The following is a 13,766-nucleotide window of genomic DNA, read 5'->3' as shown; positions in this document are numbered from 1 at the left end:
GTGTTTTGCTCACTACAAGACCCCAAGTCTTCCAGAAAAGTTTCTTTGGAAGGGTGAGCCAGCCATGTCTAATAATGAGCTATTTCAGTTTTGACACAATCAAGTCTAGCTTTAGGCTGCCTAAAATAGCCAAGTATAGAAGCCAAAGATCTGCAAGGATGGTTTGGCTCCTAAGGCCTGGGGTCCAGTGCAGGCCCAGGTTGGGGTCAGGAGGGTAGCCTCAACCCCTGCATCCAGATTCCAGGCCTCAATCTCCACCCCAAGGTACCAGTCCAGGCCTAGCCCATACCAGATCCTGAGGCTAATGAATCCTCTCAAATTCCCACTCTTACCTGTCCAGTTAGTACCCACATGGCAAACATTAATAGAGCACTTTTTAGATTAAGAGCTGTGTGGAGAATTTCATGGTGCCCCAGAGAGGGTAAGGAATGGTCAAGGGTATAGCTAAGTCTGGCTTTGAACCTGCTGCTCATGGGAGAGAAGGCATCTCCAGGCCAGACCTGAGCCTATGTTGGGGGGTCCAGTCAGTAGCCTGGGCAGCTGGGCTGGCCTCTTTGCCCAGGATTATCTACCTGCTGGGTTACCAAGGACAGCCAAGTTGGGGAAACAGCCCCTGTCAATGGCCTTACTGGCCCCTCTTGGGCTTGCTGAATTCTTTGTTCCCTCTCTCACAGAGAAGGAGGGAAACCAAGCAGTGTGTGTTATGGGTCGCAAGGCTCTGAACCTTGAGCATAGCACCATGCTAGGACGGGGAGCAGCATACAGAGACACTCAGGGGGCACCTTAGGAGCAGAGCCGGCTGCCTTGGCTCAGGAAATAAATGCTCAGCTCCCTCTTAGCAGCAAAATCCTGCTGTGTGTCCTATTTCCTCACCAGGCCCTCAGAGACCATCTGGGGAATCCGTGAGAGCATGATCTGCCTCCGCCAGGGGTACAATCCCCAAGGTCATCAGCCACCAGACTTCTGTGTGTTCTCTGGAGGTCTTTGCACAGCACCGGGAAGAATAGTTTCTCCCTCACCTGACCCTTGACTTCTCTGGGAAGCTCATCCCTCCCTAATGCCCCCTGTGGGCTTCCTGAGTCCCAGAACCTCAAAAGTACAGTCTAACAAAGCTGTTAATGGCCGTTCCACCACTTGGTAGCTATTTGTGAGCAAGATAATCCCTCTGAGCTTCATTTGCCTCACTTATAAAGTAGAAATAATGACAGTCTTTATCTAAAAGGGTCATTGTGAGGATCAAGTAAGATCATCTAGGGGCTGGCACATAGTGACTGTCTAATAAACAAGTGGTATGATTATCATCATTATCTGTGGGTAACCTTCTTTAATCTGCTTCTCTTCCTTTGCTCCTCCCCTTTAGCCCCCTAAATCCATAATTGTCACCTTCCTAGAAGCTTCTCCAGTTTGAAAGGGGTTAGCTGGTCAGGTCCTGCTCCCAGGTGAGTGGGAAACAGGGATGTGTGCCTGAGCATTCTGATTGTAGAACCTAGAATGAGTTGTCCACTGACCCAGAACGCTCTCGCTTAGGTCACCATCCACATTCTTAATTCAAGGGGATTTCAAGAATCAGCATTTCTGTGGTAGAAGACACAGCCAAGAAACGGAGAGGGTGAAGGAGTCACTGAAGGCTACACAGCAAGCTTAGGCCAGAGCTGGGCTAGAGCCCCAGGGGACCTGCCATCCAGCTCTCCTCACTGTCTGACTCAACAGCTCTCATTTCTTCAGAAGTCTCACTGGAAACCTTACTCCGGAGCTTTCCTGTTCAGAGAAAGCAGCAAAGTGTAGAGCCAGCCCCCTGGGCCTAGAGCCCTGAACTCCCTGGGCAGACCCACAGGCTGACGGAGACGTTACCGGAGCTGATGATTCAACTTCCTGCCTTTTGAGAGCACCCAGACCACAGAGATTTTCTTTCTTGGAGGAGGGGGGCATCTCCTTGCCTTGGGCCAGGCAGAGTGGGTCAAGTCTCCACCACAAACCACAGGGACTAGGTGGTGCGTGGGGCAGCCCCTAGGAGGCCATGCTAGAACCCTGGCTGGTGCTTCCTTAAGCCTGTCTCCTCTTTGGGTTAATGATTACCACCTAGGGTGACAAACTATCCTTTTTTTTTTTTTAAATCTGCCCTGGTGTTAGCACCAAAAACTCCACATCCTGGGAAACCCCTCAGCCCTGGGCAAACCAGAACGGTTGGTTACTTTATTACTACCTGCATTTCAGGAGGACACGACTTCCCACCTCAGTGACGCTGGGAGCATGGGCCCCAGGACAGCACATTCTAGAACAGAGAATTAGCAAACTATAGTCTGAGGACCTGATCTGGCCCTATGCCTATTTTTGAACAGCCCATGAGCTAAGAATAGTTTTTATGTTTTTTAATGGTTGAAAACAAAATTAAAGAAGAATAATATTTCATGACACGTGGAAGTTACATGAAAGTCAAATTTCCGTGTTCATAAATCAAGGAACACAGCCATGTCCATTCACTTATATATCGTCTCTGGTTGCTATCTTATTACAAAGCAGAGTTGAAGAGCTGTGACATAGACTGTATGGACCCACCGACCACCTCAAAGTCTCAAGTATTTCCTGTTTGACCCTTGACACAAACAGTTTGTTGACCCCTGTTCCAGAGGCAGACAGAAGGTAGGAATGCTTGAGGTGCACCAGGTGTAGGTGTGTGTTGAGGGGGCAGTGATGCTTCTGTGAAGAAACTCAGAGCTAGAGGAGAGAGAGAATAGAGGAGGCTTCATAGCACAGCACTAATCCAGGATTTATTGGATTAGCTGTGAGGTGGGGACAAGGTACCGAGTTTCTCTAAGACTCAGTTTGCCCCTTTGCACTGTGGGGTGAAGGTAGGTAGGCTGTGCATCTCTCTGACTTCAGTGCCTCGTCCTCTAAGCTGACACAGTCCTCTCCAATGACTCAGGCACCCCAGGACTTCTGTGTGGCCTAGAGCAGAGCAGGTCCTGCTCCCTCTGGGCCCAGCCCACAGCCTATTTGGCTTTAAGCCACAAATAGCCCACAGCCTGTTTGGCTTTAAGGCAGACCCAGATCCTGTTCCCAGGACTGGAAACTCCATCCTAACTAACTAATATTTCAACAAAGCTTAGGAAGCACCTACTTGTGTGAAAGGTACTTTTAGGGCCTCCTAATACTGGAATGGTCCAAGGAGCCTCTCTTTCCCTTTCTTCCAGTCATTTTAGGTGGGGAGCTCTCCTCCCCAAGAGAGGGTGCAATAGAGCAATTGACTCCACGACCCCTCTTCTTAGATGAACACACTAGAAACCTCTCAAGTGCCAGGTCATGTACTATGTGCTATTAAGCTGAGCCAGCAGGCAGTTGACAATCTGGGAGAGTTTGAACAATGTGGACTCGAGTGAAATTGGACCCAATGCCAAGTCTAAAGTGGGCACCAACTTGACCCCTCTACCCCTTCCCTGCCTTAGCCCTACAACAAGATGTACTCCCTTTTTCTCTTTCAGAGGGCTGGGAAAGGAATTAATCTGGTTCATAGAAGGCTTGCGGGGGGCTGACCTCAATGTGGACCTTCGTGACTCCCAGCTAAGCACCTACAGTGGTCTGTCTGGTCTTTTCTGGAGTCCTTTGTGCCCTCGGAGCACAAAGCCACCTTCTTCTTCTTTGCCCCTGTCCCCACAACTCTGGTGGCTGACCTTAATGCATAGGACATCTGAGAACCCAAAAAACTAAGGATCAGGGGAAGGTACTACAGAAACAGATGCTCAATTTCCAGGCTCTCTGAAATTTCTGCTGGGGTTGATTGGGTCAGAGGGGTTATTTATCTTTTTTAAATAAACATTTTAATTGAAATCTAATATTCTTGGAGAAAAGCGCTCAGCTCATAAGTTCACAGCTCCTGTGAACACACCTCTGTAACTATTACCAATGTGACCAAAAACAGCATTACCAGCCCCCCAAACCTTTAGTGCCCTCTGTAAGTTACTGACCCCAGGGATAACCACTATGGTATCCTCTGTCACCGTAGATTAGTGTTGCCCATTTTTGAAAACTTATATAAATGGAATCATATAGTATGTACTATTTTTATGTCTGGTTTCTCTTGCTCAGTGAGATTCACCCATGTTATTGACTATGAAATAGTTTGCTCAGTTTCATTGCTATTCTCTGTTTTATGAATGTACCACCACTGATTTGTTGATATCATTGTTGATGGAAATTTGGGTTGTTTCCAGCAATAGTACATGTCTTTTGGGACATGTATGTACCCTTGCTGAGTATATGTACTCAGAAGTGGAATTGTTGGGATATCAGACATGCCTATGTTTAGCTTTAAAACATACTTACTTGCTGATAGTTTTCAAAGGATTTTTTAAAAGCTCAGGCTAAAACTTCAGATAGATATTTCTATAACTACTTACATTTCTGGGGACCGGTAATGTCCCAACCCATTTCTCAGGCTGCAAACACTTGCCAGCCCAATTCCAAAAATGGTTCACAAATGATGCCCATACACCCATGGGATGTACCCTCCGCCTGCTAACAATTGTGCTTCATGGGCTTATGGGGGACACTGGGGCCTGCAGGACACATGCAATACCAGGTCCTTGGCCTATAGGTCACAGAGTCCTGTTTAGGCATCCATGGGACCTGTAGTTTCAGGACCCCAAATCAAAACTTGGGGTCTGACAACTAGGAGGCATATTTGAAGCTGGGACCATCTTATGAAACCCACTTTTTTGACCATGGACAAAAGCAGTAAGGCTCCAGGTAGGTTCAGGCATCCCAATGTTGTCACACAGTGCCATAAGTACAGCAGAGGCCCCATGTGCCTGAGCAGGTCTCTCCACTTGTACCAGGGCCAGTCTACCTGTGTAACTGACTTAGCAGCTCAGGGCTGCAGCAGCACTGGCAGGCTGTTCCCAGAGCCTGGTACGGAAGGTCCTCATCTGATTCCTTTCTGAGCAGCTTCTAGTTCATGGGACCCTGATTCCTTCCCACTGGCAACACCTGCAAGGAGAGTTTCTCAGAGGTGGATTATGCCCTCATGTTGCTCTCCCTGGCCCAGATTTTCAATCCTTAGAAGGAACAGAGCTCATTGCATCTCTGCAAGAAACCTCCCTCCATGTCTTACTTGGGAAAGACAGTGGCTTCCTTAAGTCTTGATCAATGCTTTCCATCACTTTGAAGGACTCATCATTAAGAGCAAACACCATGGTTAGCTTACTAAACATTGTAGGAAATAATGAAGGCAGTACTCACAGCCCCCTTGGGGGAGGCAGGTTGTGAGGAAGTGTGAGAGAGAGCCCTAGAGATATCCTGGAGAAGACCTGGGCCAGTTTGGTTATTACCCTGATGCCAGGAAGAATTTTGTCATGGACCTAGGCTGGGTTTGTTAGCTCTACATGGACAACGGGTGTGCTTGACTAAATATCCTACCAACTACTCCATCAGCCATGTGATCAGGTTGTTTTCAGGCCATACATCCCATACTGGCTTCTGTGGACTTATTGCTGAGATAAGGAGAGGTTGGGGATGGTACTAGAGTCCCCTCATTCAGAGACCTGGGCTCTTGGTCAATCCTGAGTCCCGCAGGCTGTTGCTCAGTTGTGCCCCTGTGTTCCCATCTACAAAATGGGATAATTTTGTCCATTACGAGGGGGCTCTAAAGAACAATACCAGAGAGAAGGCCCCCTGGTGATTTCATTGTGGACATTCCACAGGAGTTGGTTCCAGGCTGATGCTGAGGCAGGGTGTATGTGAGAGAACCAATTAGAATTCTTTTAGTTTCAAGTTATATGAAACTCATCCAAATTGGCTGAAGCAAAAGAGAACTACTTGTTTGTTTGGTTGGTTGTTTTACATAATGGAAAAATTCAGGGGCTTCAGGCACACCTTGATCCAGGGGCTCAACTATGCCATCCAGACCAGGGCATTCTTCATTTCTGCTTCGTTAAGGATTGGCCTTTCTCTTAAAGTGTGGTGACAAGACAGCTGCCAGCAGCTCCAAGCTGACACCCTCACATCTCTAAGTCCAGATGAAAGGACAACATCTTTTCCTAGAATACTCAAATACTTAGTATTGGCTCTGATTGGACCTCATGGCTCGGCTTACATCCCATGCTCCGCCTTAAACCAGCCATTGTGCAACCCTGCAAAGGGCCTAATGCACTATGCAACTCTGATTGTCCAGGCCTGATTCACTTGTGACTCTCAAGCCAGGGAATTACTCCACCTGAAGCACATGAGCTGAAAATGATAAGAGGAGTACTTTCTTGGATGAAAATTGGGTTGCTATTCCCAGAAGAGGAAGGACAGTTACTAAGCAGGGAAACGACAAACAGTTCTCAACAGGGACGTCCCCTGCCTAGAACAGGAGTCCTCTGGCCCGTGCCTTTTACTCCCTGATTGTGTTGTGCTTTGAGGGCAGGGATCGTAACTATCTCCCCTCTGTATCTGCAGAAATATTAATAGAATGAATAATAATCTTGGGTAGGTATGTTGAGCTTGATACCTTTTCAAACCTCTTTTAACATCTACCCTATTATTTGATTCTTTGTTCTTCTTTTTGGCTACCCAGGATCTGAACCCTCTTCCTGTGATGGGGAATTCCCCTCATTCTGAGGCAGAGCCCACTTCCCACTACAGAGGCTAAAAGTGTCATGTGCATACTTTTCCCAGCCTCCCCGTGGCTGGGTGAAGGCCCATGACTGAGGCTCTGCCATTCAGGCACAAAGGCTCCAGACAGTGTCCCAGGAACTAGTGACCCAAAAAAGCAGGGATCACAGAGGGTTCTCCTTGGTGGTTACTGTGGGTGTAGTCGGCCACCCACAGTGGTGGTGGAGATGGTGACAGCACAGAGCCTGGGCAGGATACAGCAGCCCAGCCTATAGGGTCTAGTGCACGATGGTGGTGGCAACATTGAGAACAATGAGGTCCTGACTGAGCCAGTTTTCAGTATGATTGTCTTTTGACGTCATCTGCAGCGCTGCTTTTCTGCTTTGCCAAGAGATTCTCTGAGCTGTTCAATATTATTTTTCTGCTTAAATCAATTTAGCTTAAGTCAAGTCAATCTGCCTAAGTTAAAGGTCAATTTCTGTTGCTTGTATTTAGAAACTCTGACTGTTACAATCCTGGAGACAAACCCACTGGATAATTCCCCTTTCTCAGATGGATAAAATAAGGCTAAGCAACCGGCCCAAGTTCATTCAATGTGACAGTCTGTGAGTTGAGACCAGAACCCTGGACTAGGTGGGACAGCCCTACAGCTGGCAGGTGGGAGCCCAGGCAAGGAAGAACTTTCTCACAAGTAGAGCTGCCTAACCAGATAAAAGCCCCTTGTTACTGGAGGTATGCAAGCAGATCTCGGGAGACTTAAGGGAGAGACCAAAAAAGGGAACTCCAGTTCGCTTCTTCCTCATGGATTGCACATGTTATCATCTGTCCAACCTAGAGTGAGTGCTCTTCGTGAACACAAGGGTGTTAAAGGGGAAAACACAGTTCCTGGTGCTACAACTCCAAATGCCCACCCTCTCTTGTGAGTCAGCCTGGCCCTGGCCCAAAACATAACTGCCACTAGTCCTGTGTCCCAGAGCAAAGTCATGGTGTTTACTGGCCTCCGTCACTTTAATGAAAAAGCCCCTACACCAAACAAATACAAGCACAGACATTTGCAACTAATTACGGTAGTGCTGATCAGTCAAATTTCATTGCAAATTGCATGTTGAAATTGATAGTGGGCGAGTCAAGAATAAACTGGTTGTCTGGAAAAGTGACACGGACACACAGGACTAGATTAATAATTCAATTTAGACTCAGTCAGACACTCTGAAGAAGAGGAAAAAGCAGATTAGCATTGCCCCAAGATTGCTTGTTTACCCAGTACTTCTTGCCAATGTGCCTGGCTTCTAAGGGAAGTTGATCCTCCTTTAGAGTCCTCCCACTTCGGGAGACCACAGGGCGTTGAGTATTCCAGCCTTTAATTCCTGGTTTGCAAAATTGCAGCCCTGAGTGGTTTGGGGAGGGGTAAACTGCCCTTCATCCTAGCTGCTGCTGAGAAGCCTACTCAGGCAGCTTCTTGGGGGACAGACGCCTCCTGCTGCAGTGAACCACACTCTTGGTCTCTCATTTGTGGGTACTGGGCTCGGGGAGGTAATCCACCTTGAGAGTCCAGGTGGATTTCCCAGGTCAGGTATGGCTCCAGAGAAGTGAGCCCTGAGAAGGTGGGAAAGAAACCAGAAGGGCCTCACAGAGCTCCCCATTTGGCTTGCTCCCCATGGGATCCCAGAGAGCTATGAAGTCCAGAGTCCCAGCTTGGATGGAGGCCATAAGATGGATGGGCAGTGTCCTTAGGATCGGGCCTTCTGGGAAGGTCACTGTGTCCTTGCACCTGGAGAGGAAGGTAGGAAGGAGACACAGAGCAGGCAAAATGTACAGGTGTGTGTGTGTGGGGGGGGGGGGGTTAGGTACCTGTATGCCCATGAGATGCCACCTTGAGTGGCCAACCCTGAACTAGCCAGGAGTGCTTCACACTGAGGTGCTCACCAGCCCAAAATGGATTGAGAATAAAGCAGCCTGCAATGTGCACAGAGCCACTGGCCCCCACTCCAACTGCCTTCACTCCACAGGCCTGTGCAAAGGAAAGTCTTAATCTTCATCCTCTAGATCTGGGTTCAAAACTCAAACATCTAGAGGGAAGTGGGCCAGCTATGGGATGGGGGAGAGCTGGTGAGCTTGAAACTGATTGGCGGGGGGTGGCCGTGATTCAGCTTCAGGAGTCTGCCTAGAGACAATATAAGTTGGAATTCAGAAAAAAGCTTAGGCCGGGGATATAAATTTGCAAGTTGTCAGCAACGGAATGTTATTTAAAGCCAGGACACTGGAGGAGATTATCAAGGGACTGCGTGAAGATAAGAGATTAAAAGAGGTCCAAGGACTGAGCCTTGGAGATGAGGAAGTGCCAGCAAAGGAGACAGAAGATGAGCGACCAGAGAGGTAGGAGGGAAACCATGAGAGGGTGGTGATGATCCAGGTGCCAAGGAGGGAGAGATGAACTCTTACATGCTACTGAGAAGCAAGCAAGGTGAAGCCTGATATTTGAGAACATGGAGAGCCCTTGACAGAGGTAGCTTTGCTGTAGTGGTGGGGGCTAAAGCCTGATGGGAGAAAGGAAGCAGGGAGAGGACTTGAGACAGCAAGAAGAGTCCATTCCTTCTAGGAGTTGGGCCATAAAGAGGAGCAGAGAAATTGGGTGAGAGTTTGAGGGGGATATAAGGCCAAGACATGATTTTTCTTTAAGATGGAAAAATCACAGTATTTTTGTGTACTGATGGGAATAATCCTGGAGAGAGGGGAATTTTGATGATGTAGGTGAGAAAAGGGATAAATGTTGGAGTGAAGTCCTTGAGTAGACAGGTGGAGATAGCATCTGGTGTACAAAAAAGGGGACTGTCCTTAAATAGGAGCATGGACAGTTCACCCATATTAGCAAAATGAAAACCAGAGTTGATGAGCACAGATGCAAGTGGGTGGGGGAAGTAGTGGTGGAGCCCGTGGAACTTCTCTGGTGAGGGCTTCTATTTTCTTAGCAAGCTAGGAACAGGTTGTCAGCTGAGAGTGAGGTGGAAGAGGAGGTGTGAGGCAGTCGGCTGAAAGAGAGGGTGTAAGTGTCCTTGGGGGTGTAGTACGATTTCTGGGCAGCCTATAGGTCTCACTGAGGGAGGCTTGGGTTCATTAATTCAAAGTGAGACTGGTCAGCCCATCGTGGGTTTTTATTTGTCCCAGGCAGTCTGTGGATGCAGGTGTAGGGTAGATAGAGGGCTGAGTTTAACCAAGGCTGTGGTTTTGCCAGATGACCATTCTACAGGGAGGGGAGAGGGAGAGAGTATGGCATCGGACCATGGAATGTGAGCTGGGTAAGAAGGGAAGGGGGCCTGAGGAGGCAAGGGAACACGAATATTTGCTTGGATCAGTAGGCTCCAAGACGAGCTGTTGGATTGGGGGCACTAGAAGGAGTGAGGTGGAGAGAGAGGTACTGTTTACCGAGAGGGGACACAGATCACCCAGTCAATGAAGGTACTGTACTGACAGATAACCACCAGTTGGAGGTCTGGCTGCTGGAGCAAGAGGCTGAGGTACTACGGAAGCCAAGATTGTGAAGAGGAGGCCAAGGGGCTGAAAGAGCTGGTTCGTTTACATGAATGGAGAAACTAAAAACTAAGGCAGGAGTGCCCCTGGAGAGGAAAGGTGGGAAACTAGGATAGGCCAGGAGCTAAAATCTTCAAAGAACAAGGGGGAGAGACCAAGGGGGCCTGTCAATGGCTGTCAAAAGTGGAGAATGGGTGGTCTTGCCTGATGACATGGCTTCCAGACATGGGTATTTCCAAGGAGGAGGGCAAACTGTGACACTGAGGAGCAAAATAGTCATTCCCGATCCCACCAGGGACACAAGGACCACAGTAGGGGAAAGAGCCACCACTTGAGAGGCTGAAGGGGAAGCAGAGTCCTTACAGGAGAGGCAGTTTGCCATTAGAGCAAGAAAGCAAAGATGACATTCTGAAATGAGGTTGAGGATATGGGGAAATTCACTGATGCCAGACCATGAGTTTCAGAGACCAGTGAAAGGATTTCTAGACATGGGGTAGGGCAGTCGATGAGGTCAGAAAAGGGTAATGCAGAGGCACACGGGGCTTAGAGTCCTGGAGTGAAGGATACCCTTGGAATTCTGGACTTCATGTGGGACTGGTATGAACAGGGATAAAGGGGCTGTTGAGAGCAGCCCCGAGGAGCCCAAGGCAGAGGGTGGTAGCCAGGCTGGGTTTGTTGGGAGGGGAAAGGAGAGAGCACCTGTCGGGAGCCCTCTTCACTCCTCTGATGGTGGTCTGGAGGTTCGAGGAAGAGCAGTATTCCCAGAGCAGGTAGAGGCCTGCACTCCCTCTTTACTCCCACATAGAAATATTACTCAAAACTCTCTTCATAGAACCGAAAAATAAAACTACAGACACATCAATGAAAGAGAGTTATCCAGAAATAGAGTCTTACATATGGCATAATAAATCTCTATATAATAAAGTTTGCCCTCAAAACAGTAGAGATAAAAAGCATGATTCCCCCTGCCCCAGGGACAAGTCACTATTTGAGAAAAAATAAATCCAGATCTTTACCTTAAATCTTACACTAAATGAATTCAAGTGATCTAAAAAGCTAGTGTAAAAAATGTAATATTAGTATAAAGATAGAAATAGACCCACACATACATGATCAATTGATTTTTAACAAATAGTACCAAGGTTGGGGCGCCTGGGTGCTCAGTCATTTGAGCAACCGACTCTTGATCTCGACTCAGTTGATGATCTCACAGTTCATGAGTTCAAGGCTTGCATCAGGCTCTGTGCTAATGGCACGGAGCCTGCTTGAGATCCTCTCTTTCTCTCTGCCCCTCCCCCCACTTGTGTTCTTTCTCTCTCTCTCCCTCTCAAAGTAAATAAGTAAACTTAGGGGGAAAACAAACACAAAAAAACCAAAACAGTACCAAGGCAACTCAATGGGGAGCAAACAATCTTTCCAGCAAATGGTCCTGGGACTATTGGATAGCCATATGTAAAATTCATACCACAAACATATATCATTTATACTATATATAAAAATTATATGATATGGATTAGAGGCCATATGTATATGTATGACCCATATCCAAATTATATATACAAATTTTATACAAAAATTATATACAACACAATTTAAAAACAGGCAAAAGACTTGAATTGAAGAAGACTTTACCAAAGAAGTTATTTAGGTAACAAATAAACAACATGAGATGCTCAACATCTTTTGTCATTAGGAAAATATAAATGAAAACTATGAACCCACTAGAAGGACCAGAATTTAACAAGACCGACCAAATCAAGTACTGGCAAGGATGGGAACTGTGGTTGCCCTGGGACGGATGGAACACAAAAGTGCCATGAGGAAACACGGGGAAATTATGGGTATGTTGTATGAGCAAAGCAGAGTTTAACCTTCATTTGCTCAGCTGATAGACATTTCAGTTGTTGCCGGTTTGGGCTTGTGGCTGACGCAAAGATGTGTCACCCAGATCCTTCCTCAAGGAAGGATTTGCTGTCCAGTTGCAGAGAGTGTGATAAGCAGAAACCTGCAGCTAGTAGTTTATTCAGGGTCTGCCTGAGCTGCAGAGGGCTGCCTTGCCCCTTTTCAGAGCAGCTGGCATCCAGTGACTGAACAAAGCAGGGATATAGAGGCTGGGCCATTTTAATCCAATCTGGGACAATCCAGATGCACAATATTTGCTCCAGAGTTCCCTGCCAACTTGGCTTAGACGTCAATGAATGTGCATCACAGTTGGACTTCTTCTGCTCAATCCTGCTTCCTCTCCCTTCCTTTCATTGATGTTGATTCCTAATGTCCATCATAAATATCTTGTGCTCCAAACTCCATCTCAGCATCTGTTTCCTGGGAACCAGATTTATGACAGGGCTATGACAAACCGAGCTCCTATGACCATTCTTGTCCATGTTTCCTGTCCTATTAACACTCTTTTCTGTAGGATATTTGCCTAGGAATGGAATTACTGGCTCATAGTGTATGTTATTTTCAGCTTACTTGGATAATGCTGAACTGTTTTCCAAAATGTTTGTATATCTTTATGTAAATTTATATAGATGAATGTTTTTGCTTATTCAATTTGGTAAGTATGTAGTGATATCTTACTGTGATTTTAATTGACATTTGCCTGATGACCAAAAAATTTGAACAATTTTATGTTACTGGCCTTTGTGTTTCTTTTTTTCAAAGTGCCTATCTTTTGCCCATTTTTCTTTTTCCCAAGTTATTCTGTTTTTTGTATTTACTCATTTATTTTAAAACCACTTTATTAAAGTATGATTGACATACAGAAAGCTATACATATTTAATGTATACAGCTTGATGAGTTTGGAATGCACATTCTTCTACTGGGTTGTCTTCTGTTATTATTTCTCATGAGTCCTGTATATATTCTGGATAAAAGCCTTTGATAGTTTAAAAAAAATTTTTTTTAATGTTTTATTTATTTTTGAAAGAGAGAAAAGGAGCATGAGCAGGAGAAAGGCAGAGAGAGGGAGACACAGAATCGGAGGCAGGCTCCAGGCCTCGAGCTGTCAGCACAGAGCCTGATGTGGGGCTTGAACTCACAAACCATGAGATCATGACCCGAGCCGAAGTTGGACGCTTAACCAACTGAGCCACCCAGGCACCCCATAGCCTTTGATAGTTTTATCTGTTATTATTATCTTCTGCTACTCTGTAGATTGCCTTTTCACTCTCTTAATGTTGTCTTTTGATGAATATAAATTCTTCATTTTATCCGTCTTTCCTTTGTAATATTGCTTTTTGTGTTTTGTTTAAGACCATATCCCTATCCAAGATTATGAAGATATTCTTCTACATTGTTATTTTTCTACATTATTATTATTATTAATGTTTATTTATTTTGAGAGAGAGAGAGAGAGTGCGTGCACACATGTGTGCGGGAGGGACAAAGGGAGAGAGAGGATCCCAAGCAGGGTCCATGATGTCAGTGCAGAGCCCAATGTGGGCCTTGATCTCAAAACGTGAAATCATGACCTGAGCCAAAATCAAGAGTTGGATGCTTAACCCACTGAGCCATGCGGGCGCCCCTCTACATTATTATTTTAAAACTTTACAATTTTGGCTTTTCTATTTAGGTCCATATACACCTGAAGTTGATTTTGGTGTATGGTGTAAATTTAGTAGGGGTTCAATTTCATTCTTTTCCT

The 13,766-nt window shown here is 46.3% G+C and overlaps 1 protein-coding gene and 1 long non-coding RNA gene across 3 annotated transcripts in view; one reads left to right on the top strand and one right to left on the bottom strand.

Moving 5' to 3' along the window:
* The window catches only part of JADE2 (jade family PHD finger 2), a 135,569-nt gene that overhangs the window by 70,060 nt on the left and 51,743 nt on the right, over window positions 1–13,766 (bottom strand). The gene's annotated exons all lie outside the window — the stretch shown is intronic.
* The window catches only part of LOC121010710 (uncharacterized), a 51,031-nt gene that overhangs the window by 16,663 nt on the left and 20,602 nt on the right, over window positions 1–13,766 (top strand). The gene's annotated exons all lie outside the window — the stretch shown is intronic.

Source organism: Herpailurus yagouaroundi, unplaced genomic scaffold (genome assembly GCF_014898765.1).
Source record: "Herpailurus yagouaroundi ecotype Mexico unplaced genomic scaffold, PumYag 192, whole genome shotgun sequence".
Lineage (NCBI taxonomy): Eukaryota > Metazoa > Chordata > Mammalia > Carnivora > Felidae > Herpailurus > Herpailurus yagouaroundi.
The sequence above is the reverse complement of the archived record's forward strand: the minus strand, read 5'-3'. Positions and strand labels throughout refer to the sequence as shown.